This window comes from Microtus oregoni, unplaced genomic scaffold (genome assembly GCF_018167655.1).
Source record: "Microtus oregoni isolate MIOR12 unplaced genomic scaffold, Mior012 000067F_000, whole genome shotgun sequence".
Lineage (NCBI taxonomy): Eukaryota > Metazoa > Chordata > Mammalia > Rodentia > Cricetidae > Microtus > Microtus oregoni.
Genome location: NW_024543953.1, coordinates 4,924,266 through 4,948,963, shown reverse-complemented (window position 1 = coordinate 4,948,963; position 24,698 = coordinate 4,924,266). Strand labels below are relative to the sequence as shown.

At 47.1% G+C, this 24,698-nt stretch overlaps 1 protein-coding gene across 1 annotated transcript in view; it reads right to left on the bottom strand.

Annotated features, from left to right (window-relative positions):
* The window catches only part of LOC121440254 (zinc finger protein 185-like), a 51,832-nt gene extending 43,729 nt beyond the window's left edge, over nucleotides 1-8,103 (bottom strand). The window contains exon 1 of the mRNA XM_041641010.1: nucleotides 8,025-8,103. The gene's annotated coding sequence lies outside the window, so the exon portion shown is untranslated. The remainder of the gene's footprint in view (nucleotides 1-8,024) is intronic.
* Nucleotides 8,104-24,698: the final 16,595 nt, after the last annotated feature.

Here is a 24,698-nt window from a genome sequence, read left to right as displayed (position 1 = left end):
CTCACACACATACACACCCCACACATACACATGCATACAACACGCCCATACACACATCACACACGTACACCCCCACATACACATACCACATACACCACAAACACACACACTATATACATACCACACACTCCTACACACACCTCATACCACATACCACACACACCATCCACACATATGCATACTCACACACATATATAAACACCCCACACAAACATACACATGCATGCAACACTCCATACACACACCACACTTACACCCTAGACCCACACACTACCCTTAACTATATACAAACCACAGATACACACCCCTTCCCCCATATACACACCACACACACCACCCGTATCTCTATATAAACCACACACATACACACACTACATAATAACCCCACACCCTGCACATACCCCTCTACACATACACATACCATCCAGCCCACACACCCGCCATGCATACACCACACACACATACACCCACCACACATGTACACACACTATCACCCCACATCCACAAACATCACACATTCCTCACTCACAGTTAACATACACGACACACATGCATACATAGTTCACACACACCATTCACCTACCCGCCCCCCACAAATACATTTTTAATTACCTCTGGGAGGCACAAATCTCATTTTCCCACTTCTCTCTGGATCACAACCTAGTCCCACCTTGTCATATTATACTAAACATAGAGGAAGAGGGAACCATGATAGAAAAGAAAAGTCCGGCGGCCTGTCTAAGGAGCTAACACCCTTCTGACCAAGTTCAGGCTCCTTGATGCTCTAGTCTGGATGTAGGAATCTCAGGGGAAATGGGCTTGGAGGTAAATTTTCCCTAGTGGCTGTGGTATCCTCTGGGTGCCACCCCACCCTGGGGCCCTCACTCTGGCCCTCTGCTGTTTTCATATCCGCCCACCCCAAGAGGAAGGAGCCATGTCTTTCTGGGCATCTTGCAGAGAGCTGGAATAGATGTTGGGAAGAGGTAAGAAGGACTTAATCCAATTAGCAGCTGGTCCTCCGCTCTTGGCCCAAAGATCTCTGGAACTGGATTGCTCTGGCAAGGGCTTGGGTGAGAGTAAAGAGCAGACTGGTTGCCTTCTCCAAGTCTGGGTGGTAGGGGGATATGGGGTCTGGAACTGCTCTGAGATTGGAGCCAGATGCCAAGCAGAGGTAAACTGGGAATGAAAGATGGAAAGCCTCTAGCATTGTTTCATTTTCTTTCTTTCATTCATGAATACATTATTTAGTATTCCAGGCCAGCCTTGAACACACTATGTAGCCAAGGATGAGTGTTAGCTTCTGTTCCACTTGCCTCCATCTCTCAAGTGCCGGGAGTGTGAATGTGGACCACCACACTTGCTCTGAGCAGTGCTGTGGACTGAATCCAGGGCAAGCACTCCACCAATTGAGATAAATCCCCAGCCCTAGCGCTGACTTCTAAGATCACAGAACAGTGATCATTTTAGTGCAGGGTGACAAGGAGATGCCACCAGAGGGCAATAGCGAGGCAGGAGGAAGGATGGGGGAGCTGGCAAACAGAGAATAAACAGGAGAGGAAATCTGGAAGGAAAGAAGGAGCAAGGTAGAACAAGGAGAGGAGGACGCTAGGGGGCACCCACACAGCCAGCCATGGTAAGAAGAAAAATAAGACATATAGAAGAAAAGAAAAAGCCCAGAGGCAAAAGGTAGATGGGATAATTTAAGAAAGGAAAAGCTGGCTAGAAATAAGACAAGCTAAGACCAGGTTTTATAAGTAAGAATAAGCCTCCATGTGTGATTTATTTGGGAGCTGGGTAGGTGCCCCTAGCATCCTCTTCTTGCTCTTCCTTGTTTCTCCTTCTATTTATCCTCTCTGCCTGCCAGCCCCGCTTATCCTTGCTCCTGCCTCACTATTGGCCATTTAGCTCTTTATTAACCCATTGGGTGTTTTAGACAGGCAAAAAATAAATAAATAAAAAATCACAGCTTCACAGAGTTAAACAAATGCAGCATAAGCAAAAGCAACACATTTTTACACCATTAAACACATGTTTCAGAGCATAAACAAATGTAACACACCTTAAAAGAATATTCTACAACAAGAGGACACAGGTGAAAGTGCTTGTGTGCTAGTCTGAGTGCAAGCAAGAGCATAAAGAGGTGGGGGCTCCATTCCTAAGGATTAACTGTAATTCCTTATGCCCAGGACTGGAGAGGAAGCCCAGCTCCAAATCTGCAAGCAACCATTGCAAACCTTTTGTAGGGCTCAATCCTGGCTTTGCCGGTTTTACAGAGTTTATATCTCAGCCCTAGATGGACTCCCTAGGCATAAAACAAAAATAGCAGGATAGAGCAAGAGCATGGGACCCAGTGGCTAAAGACAGACGTAGCAAATGACATCTGTATGAATCCAATAAGGCTGGAGATTTCCAGTGTAGGTGCCCCTGTCAGCCTGACATCAGGCCATGATATAGAAAAGGTTTGCTTGCAAGTATTTCTCTGTTGTTGGGAGCAAAGGGTCCACCTTCTGTGACAGAACCACAGGCTTGGATGTAGCTGGTCATGAGGACAGCAACAAAGTGAGAGTCCCAGTCTCCAAGGAACTTGCTATTCAAGATGGATGAATGCAGCCAATGGTAATCTCTTGGATGGGCAGTCTCAGAGAAGACAGTTGGTCTGTGGGAAGGAGAATGCATCCTCATACTAGCTCTGGTATCCTTTTCCCCACATGTCACCTTGGTTCCTCACTACTGTATGGGTACAGGTTCAAACTTGGAAAAAATCTAAATCTGCAAGGGAGAGAGACCCCTGATGTTACAGCTGTCCTGCAAGGGAGAGAGACCCCTGATGTTACAGCTGTCCTGCAAGGGAGAGAGACCCCTGATGTTACAGCTGTCCTGCAAGAGCCATATTTGGACTCTTCAGCTCTGAGAATCCAAGCTTCCTGAACCCCAGAGTCTAGCCAGCCTAGGTAGCTCCTTGGCCAGAGTCCTTTCAACCCTCCCTTCTTGCCCAACCCAACCTATGCCAGCAGATGCAAGGATGGCCTTAGGGAAGCCTTGTTCTCAAAATGTATCCAAGCCCGTATCTGGTTTTTCCTGTGGGGAAAGCAGAGGCATCAGAACAGCTTCTCTGCTTATCACCCTGTCCACCAGAACCCAAAGAGTGTTTGCTGCTTTGTATGGGTGGTGGAAGGCCAGCATAGCAGGCAGTCTTGGCTGCCGCAGTTTCCCTCTAGAGGCTGCAGAAAGAAGTGCAAGGATGAGCAGGTACATGGGGTTTGCCAGGCTGGAAAAAGCACTGGGTTCTCACTCCAGGTCCTTGCCAGGAGTTATGAGGGGCTGAAAATGCTAGGAAACACGACCTCTATCCCCAACTTAAACTCAGCATACTTAGCTGCGCTGGTTCGATCCTTTCTCAAGGAATGCACTTGGTCCATGAAGTTTGGACCCAGACTGACCTAAGCTATCACGCAAGCTGCCAACTTGATTCTCTAGGCCAAAAGGACTGGAATGATGAAATGTTACATTTGTGAAGCAGCCTCCTGTGGCCAGGTTTTGTAACCTTGGGCATTCTGAGTCCCACTGTCTTCAAGTTGAGCCCCAGCAGTAGTCAGCAGACAGGTTGCTTTCCAGCCATAAGGATCCAGAAGAGACACTGCTGTCGCTAGTGCAGGAGGTGCTGAGATCCAGAACTGGGATTGGGAGGGGAGTTGCAAGTGATTTAGAGACCTTGGACAGAGCTGGCTCTGCCAGAGCAAAGGCTGAGCAGCAGCTGGCTCCTGTCTGAGTTCCTGAGTCTGCTACTCAGTGTACAGATCCTAGGAACTGAAGGCTGGGCCCCTCTGGCAGGAGCCTGCGACCTGTCTCCATTGCTCTAATCACTGGAGCTCCTGCCTGCAAGCCAACAAGGCAGAGGGAAGGAGGGATACTACGTGGAAAAAAAGTTGGAAGAGACTTGGGTTGCAGAGGGGAAAATGTAATATGGAAAAAGCAAGCATGGGGGGTGTATTTTAAATGTGCTTTACAGGTAAATGACTTCTACATGAAAGTCTGGAATTTCATCTCCTGCCATCCCATCCCCAAACCCCAGATTCTAGACTTCTTGGCGTCTGCAGATCCTGGGAAGAAGATGTCTGACACAGGCCAAGTCCTTCCCAACTGGGTAGGGAGCTGAAACCCCAAAGGGGAAGGAGTACTGTTAGCTATCTGCCATTCCCAAGACCCCAGAATTTCCCCGGCTCTCCTGTATCCATTTTCTGGCTCTCAGAGGGATGGACTCAAACACCTGCTTAGAGAAACTGGGTCACTTCAGGGGTGCCTTGGTCTACAGGACTACTAAGGGATGCTGGGAAGAGCGCTCAGTGATGCCTCTGAGATATCTAGGTGAGGCCAGCCTGCTGAGGATAGCAGGAACCATGGGACCTTTTGCTTCCAAGACCCCTGCTCTAATTCCCCATATGAGCCATTTGCATTGTTACCATTGTTGCCTCCGCAGTACAAGAAAGGGCATGAAGAGCTCCTAGGGCTTCCTCCACAGGCCAAGCTACCTGCGCGATCTCAACACCTTCACATCCCAATAGCTTTCTGCAACATGAGCTCTAAGGTCTCAAGCCAGCCTAGTCACTCAGAGATGCTATCTCCATCTGCAGATGGGCACATCACGAGGTCAAAAGGGGCTGGGGACTTTGGAAGCCACCACCTCCTCAACATTTTCTCCCCTGCGTACCCCACAGCAGCCACTTGTCCACTCTCTGCCAGAGCACAAGGTAATAAGAACTCAGCCCCACTTGCTCCTAACTTTGGCCCAGACTGCTTTTGTCCTTTTTGCAAGTGATCCTCTAGTGAGAAAGGATCACTCCCCAGCAGCCCCTCCAGCTCTCTCCACAGGCTTCCCGTCCAGGTCCTCTGTACCCTCTCTCATACTTCCCTGCCCAGCTTAAACCCAAAGTCCCTTTCACTCCATCCTTGCCTCTACAACAATCCTCATTTTGGGATAAGAATATGGAAGTCAAGAGATGAGAATGCATTTGCCCAAGATCACACTTTCTTTTCTGCAACAAGCACCTATGGCAAAGTACTAGTCAGGCTGGGTGCTGGGGAGATACACAGAAGTCAGAGGAAGAGAGACAGGCCCTGAGGGCCCTGCCAGAGTTCTGCATTTCCCAAGGAGGCGCCCTTGGCTCAGGTCCTAAAGTATAGAAGAATGAGTAGGAGAGATGAGTGCGCTCATGGACAGAAATAGTGAGGCAAGGTCTGTTTTTTGGGTTTTGTGGTTTTTTTCTTTCTAGGCTAAACCAGGCAGTGCCTGATGTCAGCATTTTCAACAGGGCTCCCCATTCCTGTGACTGGAATCCTGGTGACTCTTCTCTCCATAGCAACTGTCTGCCACATCAAGCTCTCTGGAAAAGTGACTTAGTCATCACAAAGTGGTGTTCTGAGCCAACCATCACAGGGATTAGCCCAAGGGGGCTGAACCTCAGGCCTGAGATGTGCCCACAGACAGATACAAAGACAGGGACCACCAACAGGCACCACCAGTAGCTTGGGCTTGCCCACCACTGCCCCAGAGGCCAAGTCTCCTCTGAATCCAGGGTGTGTCTCTAGAGCTCCACAGCCTCCCCCCAGGCCACCAGCAGTAACCTCAAGGGCAACTGTACAAGAAGAGGGGCTACCAAGTAAGTAAAGAACTGCCCGTCTTCTGCTCTACCTAACCCCTAAGTTCCTAGCTCTCCCTCAAAACAAGAAGTCAGCACTGCCCACAGGAAAAGCCCAGAGCGTGTTTCTGAGAGAAAATTCCCCAGGGACATCTGCTTGAGCTGCAGATCCCTTCCAGCCTCCTCGCCTCTGAGCCCAAGTGTGCACATCAGCCCAGGAAAACGGCATTGAGTTTGCCAGTCTCTTTTCCACTCAGACCCCTTTCCCTGTCCACACCCTCTAACTCTGACCATTCTAGCAGGGAAATTGAACTGAAAAGACCTACCAGATGCTTCCACGTGGATCCACACAAGGTAAAAGGGCTCCATTCCACGTCTCAGTTTCCCTTTGAGAAAAATGAACTGACACCAGGCATATCAATGGAGAGCCAGCTCATACTAGGACCAGGACAATGAACTACAGGAACTGACAGCAGATCAGGGGGATGAACTAGCCAACGTATTGTCCCTAGCAGGGTGTGCTGTCAGTGAGAATAGTGTCTTTATGGCCTCATGGGTAAGAGAAAGGCCCAGAGGCCACACTGAGTTCAGAATCCGGTTCAGCAACTATCCACTTGTACAAATCTGGGCACTTCTTATGGCCTAGATTGCTCCCCACCTTTTATTTAAGCATTTTGGTACAAGGAGAGGGTTTAACTGGGAATGATGATTCCTCCTCTAAGATCATGGGAGCAAGAGGCAAGGGAGGGCCTGGCTTGGGAAGAAGAGGCTGGACAAGTTGTGGGCACCCAGGTCCATTCCCAACCATGGGTGTCCAAAGTCTGGACTGCAACACAGGAAGTTTCTCTGAGCCCCAGAACCCTAGAAAGCAGCTTTCTTCTTTCCTGGCAATGATTCTGTCCCATGTCACCATGGGGCTGGCAATGAAAGTGGCCTCAGGGCTCAGCAAGCAGAAGGCAAATTTGTGTTATGTGTGACCTGGCACAGTATAGGCTATGGCTTGAAGCAACGTCCAAACTAAAGGGAGACTTCAGTGAGAGAGGAGAAGGGCAGGTTTCTGGCTTTCAGAATACATCAATCCAGAATTGGGGGTGTTTTCTTGGCATGCAGAAAAAAGTTCAGCAACAGGTGCCAATGCCTACCTTAGCCAGGGCTGAGAACCCACAGGAGCAGGACAGGTGAGATGGCACTGTTCCGTCAAACTCTGCGGTGAGTGGGCTGAGGGTGGTGAGGTGAACAGCACATACACTAAAGCCCTCCAGCAAATTGGACCTGGTGAATGCACCTGTGCCCTGGAGACTTGTTGGCACCCAAGCTGGCACTGTTTGTTCAGATGAGCCAGCTGAGGCTATGGGAAGATAACCTCCTAAGCCTCCGAACTGCAGCTCTGGGATTCAGAGCCCCTTACCACTTCAGGCTCATCAGCTTGTGGAAACCTGCTTTCTACCCCAATCCAGGTACCATGACCAGAACTCCAAGGAGCCATGAGACCAAGACAAGTCCAAGAGCAAGTGTCACCAACCACCTTAATATCAAAACTCAGTAAAAATGCCTTGTGGGGAACACAACTCCCAACAAACTGCAGAGATTCAACGGCCCAGAAGGGGAAGGTGGGCCTGGTAGGCTTCTCCCTGTGACCAGTGGAGCTGCCAGCTTGGAAGGAAGTGGCAGGGTGGACAGGAGGGCCTGAGTTTTCAGTCGTTCTCAGAGGCCAAGTATCACTATGCAGTTCCAAAGAGGACGAGGCTCTTGGCTCCCCCTGCCCCCGCACAAAGAATCCAGTCACAGAGACTGTATACGGCAGATCCCACTGATAACACCACAGTGACACTTGATTCGGCGCCTTCTGTCTGAGTATGAGCAGCTCCCTTCCAGCCCTGAGATTGCCCAATGCCCAGCACATGTCTATCACAAACCACCATCAAGTCCCTTTGCCCTAGGCTCCAGGCCATTGAGGGGATTCTCGGAGTTTGCCTCTGCACCTCAGTTTCTTCATCTACAAAATGGGCACATTTTACCGAGGATGGGAGATTCCGTGATTTTTGCAAAACACCAACTCTAGACTCACCCTGCCCCCTCCCAGCCGGCGCTCTACCAACAATCAGTCTCATCCTCAAATGATTAGGACAGAGGAACAAGGCTGGCCAGAGGGCCACTTGCCTTTCTTGGTCACACTGAAGTACCCTGCCTCTCAGTTTCTTCACTAGCAGTGAAAAGCAGAAAACCGACGGTACTGCCTCCCTGATGGGAACCCCAGAAGGGATGCTTGGAGCAAGTATGAATTATGGGTAGGGAAACTGAGGCTCTTCCTTGTGTCCAGGACACAGACCGGGTGCTGCCTCCCGATCAGTCGCGTCCTTCGGACGGCAGGCAACTCGACAACCCTACCTGGTACAGGTGCCTGGCTTGTGGGATGGGCAGAGGGTCAGGCGAGTGTGGTGCGCGGGCTCCCTCGGGTGGGCAGCGCTTGACCCTACCGGGCCGCGTCGACGGGCGTGGGCCGCAGCGGGGAGCGCAGGGAACCAGGGAGGCACGGACTGGGCTCCGCCCGCCCTAGAACAAACAGGTTTTCTCCGGCTGCAGGGAGCCTCGCCCCTCGCCCCTCCCCTCGGCCGGCCCCCTTCCTCTGCCCTCTCCTGGGGTAGGTAGATGCGCCTGGCACATTCCGCACATTCTCCCGCCAGTGTCCTCGGTCCTCCCACCCCTTCCCTGCTCCGTCCCGCGGGGCTGCTGGAGAAATCAAGGCTGGGGCTCCACTCGCCTGGCTTGGAGTGAGCTCCAGAAAGTTTTGCCGCCATGGAAAACTTCCAGGCTAATTCCTCTGGGCACCCAGCCCCGGGGCTGGGAGGCCTCCACCGTGTGAAGGGCCCCACTGCCTAGTGGCGTCCCTGCCTGCGCCCGGTGAGATCTGGCCCAGGCTCTGGGCCAACGACTTCCACAGATGCTGGCGGATCAGTTCTGTCGAGAACTACTGTGCCTAGATCCATTTTACAGATGGAGATCCCAGACAGGGGCGGGGAAAGGACCGGGGTGGGGGGTGGCGACTGGTGGTTGAGATCATGCAGGAAGTCAGGGAGGGGAGAAAAAAGTGAGCAAAAAACTTCTGTCTGGCGCCTGGGAAAACTTGTACCCTGGAAAGTCATTCTTGGAGGGGGCAGGGCAGAACGCTGAAATCAGGACCACCTCTCAGACCAGGCCAGAAGACACACATTCAGTTTGATAAATGACATTCTTTCATGTTTGTTGGATACTTAATGTGTACAAGACACAGGGTGAGAGGGTGTAGGGGTTGTTGAATTTAAAAGAACACCCCACAAAGGCTCCTAACCCTACCTGTGAGGTCAGGGAAGGCCTTACAACAGAGGAGATAGTTAAGGTAGCTCAAGGAGAGAGAGAGAGAGAGAGAGAGAGAGAGAGAGAGAGAGAGAGAGAGAGAGAGAGAGAGAGAGAGAGAGAGAGAGGAGAGAGGAGAGAGGAGAGAGGAGAGAAGAGAGAAGCCAATAGGTCCTACTTCTCAAGTCTTGCCAATTTTATAGCTACAGCCTTCAAATCTGCCCACTGGTGTCTCCTTGCAACTTATACTTCCTTCCCACCCAGCTATCACACGGAAGTCTGTTTAAGCAGCTTCATTGAGTGACTATGACCAGATGTTACCTGCTTAGAGCTCTTTCCTACAGTTTCCTGTTATTCTTCGGATCAAAGTGGATGGATGTCTTCAGAAGGCCTAAGGGGTTCCCTGTGGTCAACCTGTATGCAAGAGCAGCCAGTCCCCTGCCTTCCCCATGTCTTCTGAGTCCATCATGGGTCCTCACACCGCAGACTGTGCTCACACTCTTGAAGTGCCTTTCCTCTAGCCCTCTGCTCGTGAACTCAGTCATTCCTCAGACTTCACCCTCTGCAGCCTGCCACCTAGTCAAGCTGAGCACTTCCTTCTGTGCACTCACTCCCCCAGTTCCCTTTCTTCTCCATGGTGAGGTTGGTGCCCTGTCTGATGATCTCTGGGTCACAGAAACCAGACCAGGGAATCTGGGGCATTTGTAGAAGGAAGAGGTGGGAGATTGCAAGTCTAAAAGAAGGGCTCTTCTCTTCAAGGGGTTTATCAGACAGAAAAGAAGAACTCCACATGTTCTGGGGGAGCGGTTACTCTTTGTCTTCTGCTAATAGGTGGCTTTCTCCTTTCAATTCAGTTGGCCCCAGACTAGTGACTAGCATCTAATGCTTCTTCCCCTTCTTCCACAGAGGCTACTGATATGGTCTTGCATTTGGCTTGGCATCCTAGCTCCCAAACGTACTAACTATATGATCTAGTAGATCACACACCCTTTGGAACCTAGCCTAAAAAGAGGCAGAATGTAAAATGAAGTGATACACCATGAGGAGGGACGAATAAGGGGATGGCACTTGTCTCCCAAGGTCCACCAGAAAACAGAAAGCTCTGCCTGCTCCAGAACCTTGAATCAGGACTATCTGAAAAGCATGAACGGGACTGGTATCCAAAAGCATAACTGGCCGCAAGCTCTTTTCCTGTCCGAAGTGACTCAGTCCCTGCCCAGGATAGATCCCTCATGACAGGTCTAGTCAAAGAGAGCAGCCTTCGACTCCTCCCTCTCAGCCTGGCTGCCAGGCCCTGCAGTGGATCTTGCCTGGAAACGGGTTTGACTCGAATGGTAGCTGCCCTGCCCTGCCCTGCCCTGCCCACCTGTTCACTGCCTCGACAGACTCTTCCAATGATGCTTTCCACTCCCACCCTCTTCCAGGGGTACCTCCAGATACCTCAGCCAGGCACCATGTGGGGAGGAGGGATGTTATGTAGCCCATGCTGGCCTCAGCCTCTCAAGTGCTAGCATACAGATATGCACACGTAATATGGACTCAGATAAACCAAGTGCTGTCATATGACCAAGCCCCTTGGTTTGGGACGACATTTCTTCTCTGGGGACATCAGGTAATTTTTTACCCATTCTCAGCTGTCAAGTTGTTGTCTTCATGAACCTTTCCTCGGACACCCCACAAATTCTAGCCCAAGGTTTCTGTGGCCTTCCTTTCCACTACTGTGCCTTGCAGCCCCTGGCTCAGCTCTGAGACTAGCCAAAATGTCTCCTTTCAGAGTTGCAGTTTTCCCCTCCACCTTTCTTTATAGCTCCGGCATCCTTTGAGCTTGGGTCGCAGCACCCAAGGAGACTGGGCAGTAGCCCCCTGGCATGCCATCAACAAGGCATTACTCTGAAAGCACAGGTGCTGCTTCTAAGTGTAGAAGGCTCCAAGAGCAGGCTGGACTGCCAGGAAAGGAAAGGGGTGGCAGGGAGTGGCTCTGTTCAGCGAGGGTCACAACTCAAGAGTAGACAGCCAAAATAGCTTCTCCGGAAGACCAGACTGAAGTCAACAGATGGACCAAGGGACAGGTGGCTTTCTGAGAGAATGGGCTAGCAGGATCACTAAGCTGCCAGGGTGGCCCCTTCCCATCTGCAAGGCTGGAAACAGAACGCAGGCAGGCCAATTTAGCCGAAGAGTTCCCAGGCTTGGAAGGGAACAAGTGGTACCCTGAAAGCTACCAGAACCCAGAGGAGGCCCGGGGAGGATTCCTATACCAGAATACACTGGCGACAAATGGCCTGAACCCTGCAGCTGTACGCATGGAGAAATGGAAGCAGGGAGCGGGACCTTAAGATTGAAGCCAGTCTGGTGCAGAGTTGAGTCCAGAGGCTCCAGATGGACTATGTGTTCAATTGGTAGAAGCTGGGGTGCTTGAGTTTGTGTACAGGGAGTGCCACGTTCCTGCTTGTACCCTAATCCCCTCTCCCCCCCCCTTCCCAGGTCCTGCCCTGCTGCCTCATCCTGCTAAGCTCTTCAACCAGTTTATACTTGCTGGGTGACTCTGCTGACTCTCAACAGGGTGGGTCCCCTGGGGCTAGGGGTCCCTAAGCCAAGCAGAGCTACACCCAGAAAGAGATCTATGGAGCCCTGAGCTTGTGACACTAGGGATCAGCTCACCTGCTAGGAGGTAGCCCAAACTCTTAGCATTTGGGGTGAGTTCCTCTCCTACAAAACATTGCCTTCAGGGACCTCCTACAACCCCAGCAGTTTGCACTGTCCATTATGAGGCTCTGTCTCTTCCCCAGCAAGGACAAACACTCTTTCTTGTCAAGAGCACCCACTACACTGCACTGCCACCTCCGTCTCACCCAGGAACAGGTAGCTCCTGGGGTGGTGGCAGAGGCAGAGAAGTCTCTTTCTGAAGACCAACTTCCATGCTCAGGAATTGATTGCTCTGCAGGCTGCAAACTGCTGGGAGTCTTTAACTTATCTTCCAGTAAGGGGACTGGGATGCTATGCGCTTCCTGAGATGGGCCACTGTCAAAGGACTTCCAGCGCTGTGCTGGAGCTGTGCTGTCTTGCAAATACACTGTTTTGAATAAGCAGGACACACTCTACTAGCAGTCTCTGTCTGAATGACCTGATGCCCCAGAACAGACTCTGCCTTTTCTCTCTGGCTCTGAAGCTGCCCCAGGCTAGGCCTCCAGAGCACGAGTGCACAAGCTGAGCCAAGGCCTTGCTGGCAGATAATCCCCACATGCCCTGAAGAATGGCTTTTTGCTGCTTTAAGAATCATCCACAGATCGGAAAAAGAATGTTCTAATTGGAAAACCTCCCCGCCATGGTTTTCCGGAGTTTTAGTACAGTTGGCCGGCAAGGAGGCTCCTGGGATGAGGAGGAAGGGAAGTCATGAGGAGGAGACAGTGGGCTCCCTGCCCAGCGCCCCCTCATCTCCAGAACTAACTCAGCCACTGCTAGCCAGCATGGGGCCATGCTGAGGGCCTGGGCTTGTCAGTCTTGAGAGTAGAGAGGCTGTCTGGCTTTAACTGTGAGCTTGTTCCTGGAGTCCACCCCAATCCAACCCCCAGGAGGCCCCATTGCTGCCTCAGAAGTATTCCAGGCTCTTGGGACCCTCTCACAGGACTGATGGCTGTTGGGCACTGTGAACCAGTGTCTGGAAGAGGAACGTATGGAAGCGGTCACCTGCTCAGAAACAGGAAGGCATAGTGGATACTGGAGTCTGTGGGGCCCATGGCTCTAATGGGCCCTGTACTAGGAGGCCTGGCAGCCTGCATTTGAAATTCTGAACAGCCCCATTGGTTGCAGGAAGCAGAGAAAGAGGTACCTCAGCCCCTGGTCCTGCTAAGCCTCGCCTAGTAAGCCACTGGCTGATAGAGGAGCTTTCAAGTGTCAGAGCTATGGATTTGTTCTCTTGGGTGGACCTCTGCCCTTCCGACTGGAGAGCAGCACCTAGGATGCGGCACATCCCTGAAGCCGTCTTCATCCAGGAAGGGCAGGTTATTTGTAGGCTCACCTCTTGCAGGCTGTAGACGTACTCATCTTTCTCGGACACCTTCCTGTATTCTTAGCTGTCTTGACTTCACCAAGGGTGGCAGCCTTTGGGAGACTAGAAGGAAGAAGTGTAGGGAGTTGCTCCTTGTCCATGCAAGGAGGAGCTTTACTTCCCTGTCCATCTTTCAACTGAGATGAGCATCTTTCTTTTTCTTGCCCAAGTTGCTGTTGGTCAGATTCCTGGCCCAATCATGAAAAGTCAGGCTCTGGGCAAAGGCCTGGCTGTCATCAAAAAGGATCAGACTGACCATGCTGGAGGATGCCCTTGGCCCCTGTCCATGGCATGTAGTTTTAGTAATCTATATCTGTGGGCCATGAACTGACCACATGACTCTAGGCTGGCATTGTGCCTTCCATTCTTCTCTTCCTCTTGTCCCATTTCAGGCTTAGGGATCTGTGACTATATAACCCGAAACCAGTATATATCTGTAGAGCTGTACTGGCTTACAGAGGCATCACTGGTCATTGGAGATTGGGGGGAGGTCCATGGGAACCCTGACCAGACAGGGATCCTGGGCTGGGAGGTCTGGCAGAGAGCTATTTCTAAACAGCTGCATCTGTCCTGCTCAGGGGCCCAACTGAAGTTTAAATGAGTCACAGTGAAATACCGTTGGAAATTCTCTTCCTCTGTCATCCTGGCCCCATTTCAAATGCTCAGCCACCCCATGGGATTGATGGCTACTGTGCTGGAGAGCACAGATAGTAGTTGCATCCCTCATTACAGAAAGTTCCATTAGTAGTGTTGCTCTGGGTAGCCCACTTCCCCTTTGACAGATTTCTCTCTACTTCATTCCTCCACCTAGCAAAGACCTCCTGGAACCCTTTCCAGGAAAAGATCTCCCAAATTCATCTTTCTTGGAATGGGCCAGTTTGTTTCTGAATGAAAGCTCAGCTCCACGGTCCTCTGAAACAGCAGTGGGAGGATGACTGGAGGCAGCAGCAATGGAGCAGGGCTAAAGTCAGTCACACCTGGGGACCAGGCATCCCCAACCTGCACCTCCCAAGTTTATGTACGTTTGTATCTCCAAAGACTATCAAGTCCACTTTAGGTACATGCCATGGTGTCTGGACTTCTAGAATCTCTAATCCAGGCCTCCATTTTTACCAAAACCTCCTATTTTTCTAAGGGTTTGTTCAGTTGCTTCTGGAACAACAATACATCAAGCTTCGCAGAGCTCCCATCCTGATTTATATACTTGCTTTAGCCCTTCACAGACTTCCTCAACTGTTCTATGTATCTACCTACCTACCTGTCTGTCTGCCTGTCTGTCTATATATCTATCAAGATAGGGTCTCACTATGTAGCCATGTGTGGCCTGCATCTTGCTATACAGACCAGGCTGGCCTTGAGCTCACAGTAATCTACCTGCCTCTGCTTCTAGACTGCTAGAATTTAAGATATGAGTCACTATACTGGGCCATTTTATTTTTTGAAATAAGATTGATAACTGAACCTGGAGCATGCTGGTTCAACTAGACTAGCTGGCCAGTAACATCTTCCTGTCTCCACCGTCATCCCAGTGTCAGGATTACAGGTGTATCAAGGCACCTGTTTTTTTTAAATACTGAGGTCATAGGGATTGAATTCAGGTCCTTATGTTTATATGGCAGACAGTTTACTCACAGAACCACCTCTTTAACCCTTTAACTATCTCCTTTTCTTTTGTATCACAAACAATGCCTGTCATTAGCTCAGTGGTATAATGCCCACTTAGCATGTACAAGGCCATGACCTCAATCCCTAGCACTTCAAAAGAACTGTCCATTTTACCTGGAACATTTCCCATCAACATTATTATGATTATTAATTTTAATCTCAGTGAACCTCACTCCCACCTCTATTTGCCGTTCCATTTCTGTTCCTCTACTGGGAAAAACCTAAAGGAGTTTTCTAGACTTACTGTGTCTACTCCCATTCTTTCACAATCTCATTCCCATCAGGATTTCAGCCTACCGCTTGCTTAAGATCAGTCTTGGCACTAATTCAATTGCCAAACTCACAGCTCACAGGTAAAACTAACTGCTCCTTCTTTCTAGAAAAACTTGTCTTGGCTTCCCTGACACCCCACTTATCAGGAGATATGAAAGTTAGATGCTCAGGCTCCGGAACCAGATTATCTAGGTACAAATCCTGGATATGCAAATTATCCAAGTTACTTGTCTAGGTTTCAATTTCCTATCTGTGCGTTTGAAGCAAGAGTACCAATACCTGCCTTTGTGGGACACTGTAAGAGTTAAGTACAGCACATGCATTCTGCTAGACTATAGCTTGTTACTTGGCAATGCTCAACAAATGTTTGCTGCTGCCATTGAATTCACCACATGGATGTTTAAGAATCAACTAAATTAAAACATGCTCAAAAAATTTATTGTCTTGCCATTCTAAGCCTTTGTTTTGTGCTAGACTTTTAGAACACACACATTTATTCATCCCAGATACAGAGTCTACAACAGATCAAAGTATGCATATTACCCAAGTTCAACTTGGTGAACCAATGGGCTTTGTTGGGGTTACTTACAGGAATATGGATGAGGGTTACTAACTGGAACAAAAGTGACTCAAAGACATCCAAACACATGTGACAGTTCACAAAAGCTGGAAATCTGGAACATTCTGCGCAACCTGCAGCTCAACAGGTTAAAAACTGTCCCTTTTAAGTAACTTTCCAGACAACTCAGCTGGTTTCTCCTTTTGGGCAGCTGGGTTGGTCTCAGCCTTCTTCACAACTTGGCTTGTCTGAGAGTGACTCTTGGCAGTCTTTATTGTTTACTCTTGGGAGAGAGAGTAAATCTGTTCAGTTTTAGGAAGTTCCTGAAGCTCTTTTGAATGGTTTACCTTCTGTCTTAAGGAGCTTCCCTGGGAGGTGGAATGTTTTAGTCTCAGATTAAACTGCTCCAAATAAATCTTAACTCCCTGACTGAGGGGCTCCTCCACATCTGACCAAACAATCTGCAAGTCTTGACTGCAGCTCTGCCTTCCTGAGCACTTCCACCCACACCCACTGCCATCTCCACGCCTACACCAGTGTCACCTCTTCTCTGCTCTTTTGGCTGCTGCTGTTAACCCACTCTGTCACCCATTGCCAAGAAGCCAGAGTGGTTTATCCCTGTTCTTTCTATCCAAGCTGGCAACACGGCACTATCTGAGACTCTGTAACTCCTGACCCAGGTCTGATGCCAGCTACAGCCCCATCCTCTTCAGCTGCATGCACATTGAGTTCATACCGAATGTCTTCTTGTTCCCATCCAAAACTCATCCTGTCTTTAAGCTTTAGTGTTGACTCATGTCTCCCTTACCTGCCTTACCACCATTCTCAGTTTTCAAGGCAAGGTCACTACCTCTAGCAGGAAGGCTTTATGTTTGTTTTTCAAGATAGGGTTTCTCTGTGTAACAGCCCTTGCTGTCCTGGAACTGATCTGTAGATCAGGCTGGCCTTGAACTCTCAGGAAACATCCAACGGATACTTGAAGGAAGGAAGAGATACAAAATTCATTCAAATGCAGTGTGTGACCAAGGTAGCACTTCAAATAAGTGCATTAAAAGCATATCATCCAAGAAATTACGTTGGAACAACAAGTTAGGTTTTGTACTTTACACTCCACATGAAAATAAACTCCAGATGGCTCAGAAATTTAATGTAAAAATGAAACCATAAGACCACTAGAAGGAATCTTGGGGTGGGAATAGGCTTTCTAAGTATGTGATGAAAACCAGAAACCATAAAAGAAAAGATGAAGAAACGAAAAAGGTCTGTGTAGCAAAACCCACCATAATTGTAATTACAGAAATAACAAATGGGCAAGACTTGTTTGCTGTGCACATGACAGCTTGAGCCCTCACCTTAAAATTAACCCAACAGGAAAATAGGCCAGTAAAGAAATAGAACAGACAATCCAAACCAGAGAACTCATCAACTGCCAATTAACACACAACAGAAGACAAAAGAAACTGGCTGTTTCTATCTCTGCCTCAGGAATGAAGAACTGAAAAGAAACCTATAAAACATGGGTTATTTGGGGTGAGGGAAAGTGGGTACACTCATGTTCCAGTAGGTCCTGGGAATGGGATCAGTGCTGTCTTCTTCCTTCAACATGATCCAGGTAACAAAATGGTAACTCCCTTCCACCCAAGAGGACTAACATATAATATACAGATCGCTTTTACTGTGTGATGTCATATATGCACATTTATATGTTATATAAAACATGATCCATATAAATATCTCTCCATGCCATCAGCATTAGCTAGGCACTCCAGCCTCTGTTCTGGTGCTTGGGCATGACATGTCCTTACTCAGATGAAAGGCCAACTTATATGCTGTAGATCCCATCTCCTGCTCTGTGCATACACTTCTCCTTTCCTCCTGGGATAGCAATTAGCCCCTCTTTTTTAAAAAAAAGATTTTATTTATTTATTATATATACAGTGTTATGCCTGCACTTCAGAAGAGAGCACCAGATCTCATTACAGAAGGTTGTGTGATGGAGGAAGGTCATTGGCTAATAAAGGCACTGCCCTGGCCCATTTTATTGGTTGAAAGATAGGTGGGAGGAGTAGGCAGAACAGGACGCTGGGAGGAAGAGGAAGTGAGGTCAGAGACTTGACAGCTCTCCTCTAGGGAGCAGACGCCTGAGAGAGAGACGCCATGCCCCGCTCCCGGCATGAAGCTCCGACCCAGGATGGACTAGGCTAGAATCTTCCCGGTAAGACCGGTTCTCACAGATTATTAGAGATGGGTTGATTGGGATGTGAGAATTAGCCTGTAAGTGCTAGAGCTAAAGGGCCAAGCAGTGCTTAAAAGAATACAGTGTCTGTGTAATTATTTTGGGGCATAAGCTAGCCGAGCAGGCGGCCCGGGTGCTGGGAACGCAGCCCCGCCGCTCTTATTACTACAGTTGGCGCCCCACGTGACGGACTAAACCCACTTAAAAAACCTGAGAAGGCTTAAAAATAAGGGAGAGAGAGTTTAACACAGATTTTTGCTGTTTGTTGGTGGCGTGCTGTAGAGAGATTTCCTGATTCGGCAACAGTAGCAGAAAAAACGCTGTGTCATTTTAAAGCGCGACTTCCTGGGGCTGTGCCGCCATTGCGATCTCTGTCTGGCTCCTGCGGGAGACAGAGCTTTTGAATAGAGCATTTGGAGTAAAGTGCTACGATTTGTTTGATGGCAACTAGACTCGCTGTGTTCTCGGGTCTGCTCTGCTTGTTAGATGCAAGCAAGCGCCTCATCTAAGAGAGGCTTCCTGACTCAGCTTCAGCTGCAAAATCCTGCAGCTCATTAAGAGGTCCTGCCACGAAACACTTAAATGGTGTTGACGAAAAGCTGAATGCATGCTTTTCGGTTTTCAGCCATAGCAGGAAAAAAGCTGCGCCATTTAAAAATGCCGGCTTTCTGGGCTGTCCTGCCAGGACAAACTCTGACTCTTTTACGCAGGCAGTTTGTGCGGTTTGCAAGCACAGGCTGCTGAAGCTCGCTTGCTGGCTACAGCCAGTACCTCAGCCATGAGGCTGGAAAGCTAAGGAATGGACTGGATCCAGCTGGCAAAGCCACGCCTTTAATCCTACCCATATTGCTCAGTAATTTAAAGGCTCGTGTGGTCAGAAAAAGAGAGATATACAGTAAAGAGAGATTCAAAGACAAAGAAAATTTTTAAATGGTTTACAGTGTGTTAAAAATATATGCAGACTAAAAGTTGAAGTTCTTAAAGTAAAAAATAAAAAAAAAGGAAGAGAGTTGTTGTGTGTGGTAGCACACGCCTTTAATCCCAGTGCCTAGAAGGCAGAGACAAACAGATCTCTGTGAGTTCAAGGTGTAGTAGTGTACACCTTTAATCCCAAATGCCTGAGAGGCAGAGACAGGCGGATCTCTGAGAGTTCAAAGACAGCCTGGTTTACAGAGTTACTTCAGATCAAAGATACAGAGAACCTGTCTCAAAAAGCAAAGAGTTAAAAGTAAAAATAAACAAAATAGAGGTTAAAACAAAGCTGCACAAAGATGGAAAATACACAGAGAATCTTGATACTGTATGCTATTATGCTCTCTTTGAATTGTTTAAATGCTGAGGAAGGAGCAACAGCTGCTAAAAGATATTTATTTATAAATGCTGCTGAACTAATCCGACATAGATGTTTTGATGCCTTGGCTTTGAAATTTGGATCTAAGGACATGATACTTTGGAAAGGAGTTTCTTATTTTGTTTTCACAGAGGATGAGACGCTGTTCATTTCTTCTATTCCGATTTGGTATGATGGACCACGCCCTCCTGAAGGGTTGGTGTGAACGCCTTCAAAAAATTACTTCGCTCAACTGCCAACTGAGATGAAACTAGCACACAGGTTATACCATGAAAGACCTAATTAATGACGCCCCCATTCAGCAGGAAGCAGTTTGGAGAGAAAAAACTGCGCCCATGTTCCCAAATATGGTTTCTAAATGTTCTTTTACATTTAAAGGGGGATATGATATAGGTATGAATAATTTGCATTAGTATAGACTTTGCTTTATTGATAGAAATTTAGGGTCAATTTTGTTATATGTATATGTATTTCTGATTTTGATTAAGGTATTGTGATTGTGTAGTTCATTTAAATATGTAATGTATAATTAAGAAATATAGGTTGTTAATGGATAATCATTGTAGTCATGTTAGTTAGATTTTCTAGATATATAGAGATATATTTTAGATAGACATTCTTCATGTCTTTCAAAGATTACAGAATAGGACATTTAATGTTTTAATAACTGAGGACTTTTCATGACAATGAGACACTCTGCTCCTGGCAGCACCAATCTACTTCAAGAGGAAGATGGGCATCGAAGAGGCTCGTTATGGAGTTTGATAGCCATTTGGGCAAGAAACTGCTCTTGCCTGGACTATTGCATAAACTGGACACAGAGAACCCGCAGAGAGAGGACTACTGAACTTGCCTAAGGTGAGATGATCTTTCGGGGTTCCTGATTCATGAAAGAGTCTGCAAGACATTCTGCAGGACACAACAGATAGTGACTGAACTGACTTTGAATTTTCCTGCTTTGTGGAAATGAAATGTCTGCTAAAAACTATGGGCCTGAAGGCTGAAGATGGATGCCCCAACGGTACAGAGGAACTTTGGGTGACTGTCCAGACAGCGAGATGTCTCTGTCATTTCTAGAGTTTTAAAAGTTGCTTTTTTCTTGTTTGCTTAGGTAGTAGTGTATCTTTCTGGAGTCTTTGATGGAGTTAAGAATAGTTAGTTATAGTTATAGTTTTCCTTAGTTATGATAACGATTATTGTAACTTTTACTTGATAACTGTTTTGTTATATGTAATTTTGCTATGTTAAAGCCTTTTTTTTTGTTTAAACCGAAAAAGGGGAAATGATGGAGGAAGGTCATTGGCTAATAAAGGCACTGCCCTGGCCCATTTTATTGGTTGAAAGATAGGTGGGAGGAGTAGGCAGAACAGGACGCTGGGAGGAAGAGGAAGTGAGGTCAGAGACTTGACAGCTCTCCTCTAGGGAGCAGACGCCTGAGAGAGAGACGCCATGCCCCGCTCCCGGCATGAAGCTCCGACCCAGGATGGACTAGGCTAGAATCTTCCCGGTAAGACCGGTTCTCACAGATTATTAGAGATGGGTTGATTGGGATGTGAGAATTAGCCTGTAAGTGCTAGAGCTAAAGGGCCAAGCAGTGCTTAAAAGAATACAGTGTCTGTGTAATTATTTTGGGGCATAAGCTAGCCGAGCAGGCGGCCCGGGTGCTGGGAACGCAGCCCCGCCGCTCTTATTACTACAGTCCTCCCCCTTTTGTTTAAATAAGAGAGTTCTAAACCTACTATGAAATTATATACAATAAGTACAAATATCCTATTCTAACTAGCTTAGGTCTTGTATAATAAATAACTTGGCCAAGTCATGAGAGAAAGTAACTACATTTATATAGTCTTCAACCCCATCGAAGATCTGAGAAGGGAAATAATGTTACCTGGGTAATTAGGAAGTTCAGTAAAACAACTTCCAAAACATGCAACAAATTACAGAGACAACTAGCTACCTGGGCAATCACCCAAAGTCACATTAGCAGCGTTGAAGCAACCAACTTTGGCTAAGGCCTAACATAACTGACATACCATTTTCTAAGGCAAGCAACTTTTCAAAACTATCTTACCCTGTCTTGGCAGGATATGACAGTCCTGTTTTATCCATTGATGCATGCTCTGTATCTTTGTCAGTTGTTGAGGTATGGGCATTTCTTTGCCCAAACGCCAGTTCTGCCAAAAAGAAAGGCTCCAGGTGGAGTGTCTTTGGTGCTCAACATTCTCTCGGGAATAGAGTGGTGTTGCCAGGAGCAATTGTGTCTCACTACCACAAAACTCTGAGTTAGATTAAAGGCCATTTTCTACAGCTCTTTGAAGAAGTTGAAGATTATCTATCTATACTGAGTATAATCTCTATATATCTAAAGAACCTGATTAGTCTATTATAAATGACAAACTTAGATGACTATTAGTCTATATAATTCTCAATATCTATCTAACTTAAAGACTAAGACAATAAACGACTGTGAAACAAATGAGGACAATGACCTCCAAATATAAACAATGTACAAATATACATTGCAGTAGGTAAATATATATCAATACACAATCATTATATAAGTATCTTAATCAGAGGTAGAAATGTACACTGCAATATGGTAAATATATACAATATATATATATATATATCAATACAATTTATGTCAATACATAAAAAAATGTTTTAAACAGAGGTAGAAACATGCATGCGTACAATAGTCAATATAATTTAACTTTGTATCAATATACAAGAATCTATAGCAATGTATTTGTCTAAAAACAGTAACTCACAATTACAAATCTATTATCCCATCAAATCCCTCTTTTTTTTCTTTCAAAATGATCCCTGAGCGTATAAAATTCCTCCCCCAACCCTCAATCGTATACTAATTATAATCGACCCCTAAATGATGTCCCTAAACCCAAGGGCAAGTTTTATTGGGAAAGGGGACGTCGTCCTCTAGAATTACTTCCAGCTGTCATGGGGGCGACGTTCTTTCTGGGGGATCCTGTGAAAGTGAAATGATGGTTAAATTTCAAGATCAATGTCTTTTAAAATTGCCAATAGTCTCGGCGCCAAAATGAAGGCGTAAGTCACAAACAATGCCACACCAATTCGGGGTTATGATTTTTAGGGTGGTATTTATTTAAAGGGGAAAAAACTTACAGATCACTGTCCCAGGCAACAGCCCTCTACGCAACCAGGAAAGGAGTCTAGTCGCAGGCGGAGCAGGAAGTGAAGAGAGCGAGGAGAGGGAAGTGGCCGCTTTTTTAAAGGGAGAGAAACCACGCCCCAGTGGGCTGGTACCTCAGCGGTGATAGGCTGGAGGAGTGGGAGGACCTCCCGCAACAGTTGTGAGCTACCATGTGGTTGCTGGGAATTGAACTCAGGACCTCTGAAAGAGCAGTTAGTGTTCTTAACCTCTGAGCTCCCTCTCCAGCCTTCCATTAGCCCCTCTTAACCAAGTCATTCTTCATTCTGATCAGCATTCTGTAATTCTCCTCACCACAGGAAGCCAGCTTTTTCTTGACCTCCATTTTCCTTCAGAGGATCATCTACATTTCTTGCTCTGGCTCTCTTTGTTTCCTTCTTTTCCTCATTTGTATCACTATTGGCTCTTGTCAAGGTCTGAAGTCTGCTGTGTTGCTAAATCCAATGGCTATTTTTAAAGTTCATATTTTACTGGACACCAGTGTCATTTGAGGCCAGTCGCTCCAATTTCTTGTAGTCCCTTATTGCACTAAACTCTGTTGTGTCTAACATTCCTTTCCAAGCTCTCTCAGGTTTTATGTGGATGTAGTTGTCTCATGTTGGTGTCATTTTGTAGGTGGAGCCTGTTCGTTTGTTTACCGGCAGCCCAGCTATGAAATAATCACAGAGAAACTATATTAACTGCAACACCGCTTGGCCAATAGCATAGGCTTCTTATGAACTAACTCTTACATCTTAAATTAACCAATTTCTATTGCTTTGTATTTTACCACGGGGCTCGTGGTTTACTGGCAAGGTTCCCGGGTGGGCACCTTTCTCCTTCAGCAGCATCTCCTTGACTCTGCCTTCTTTTCTCCTCTGTCTCTGCTTGCAATTCCTGCCTTGCTCTATTCTGTGCTGCCATAGGCCAAAGCAGCTTCTTTATTAACCAATGATAATAAAACATATTCACGGCATAAAGAGGGGAATCCCACATCGGACAAGTGGAGCTATAGGAGTTCAAAGACAGACTAGTATACATAGCATTAGGATACATAGTGAGACACTGTCTTAAAAAAAGAAAGGGAGGAAGGAAGAGAGAAAGAAAGGACACATGACAACATGGTGTGATTTTATTTCTACAGCTCAGTACAATGGCATTGAAAACACCTTGGAGAATGTTATTATAATCTATAAGCTAGAATTCCAGTCGAATTTTGTTTCTGCTTGTTGTTTTTATATGTTCTATTTTGTATTTCCTATAATGTTTCACTTTTTTAAAGATTCACTTATTTTTATTTTATATCTATGGGATTTTTGCCTGTATATATGCCTGTGCACCACGTGTATGAAATACCCATGGAGGTGAGAAGGGCACCAGATCCCCTGGAAATGGAGTTATGTGGACTGTCATGAGGGTGCTGGGAACTAAATCTGGGTCCTCTGGAAGAACAGCCAGTTCTCTTAACCACTGAATCTCTCTAGGCCCTTCCATTTTTTAAAAACCATGCCTGTAATCCCAGTACTTGGGAGGTAAAGACAGATGATTAGGAGCTTAAGGTCATCCTCATTTAAAAAGTAGAGTTCAAGATCAGAATGGCCTGGGCTACATGAAACCCTGTCTCCAAAACACAAAACAAAACAAAAGCAAACAACAACAAAAATACCCTCTGCTCCCTATGCATCATTAGCCATAGAAGCCCCGGAGTTTCCCCAAATTATACAGAATACAGTTATTGCTCTTGGTTGCCATTAGGGGTATATTGTAAGAATGTATTGCTGCAGGACATATAGAAATCAAGTTGAAACTGATTGAAAGCTTCTTTTCTACTGGCTAGCTTTCATAGTGCCTGGAGGTCCTGTGCAGTTCCCGGGGAAGAACACTCATCAGTGGTCTTTTCTAGCTGTGGACCTTGCAGGCTGATCTGCCAGGCAATATATGACCATTAGTATAATGGTGGCATGACTTTTTGGAGGGCAATCACTTTCTGATGAGGCCTGATCTACAGTAGGGAATACATGTAGAACTGATCAAAAGACTGTAACTGGGGAAGTCACATGCCTCAGGGGACAATGTGCTATTGATGCTTTGCTACTTGGACATGGAGCCAAATTACATTCTAAGTAGTCTTGATTATACCCACAGACTCTCCACCTTGGGCAGAGAAGCATCTTTTTGTAGTGGGTGGTGGTTAATGCCAAGACTCCTAACTTATCAAAGTGCTGAGAATAAGTGACTGTTGAGGGCTCTGCCCTTAACAGGAAGGACACCTACACCACCCCTTCCAAGGTCCAGGGAATATTTTGGAAGGGGCAGAGAGACTATGAGAGCCTGAGAATAGAGTGGAGTGTTGTGGAAGGGTTGCTTCTGAATGTTTAGCACTTGCTGTACAAGCACGAGGACCTGGGTTTGAATCCCTAGAACCTTC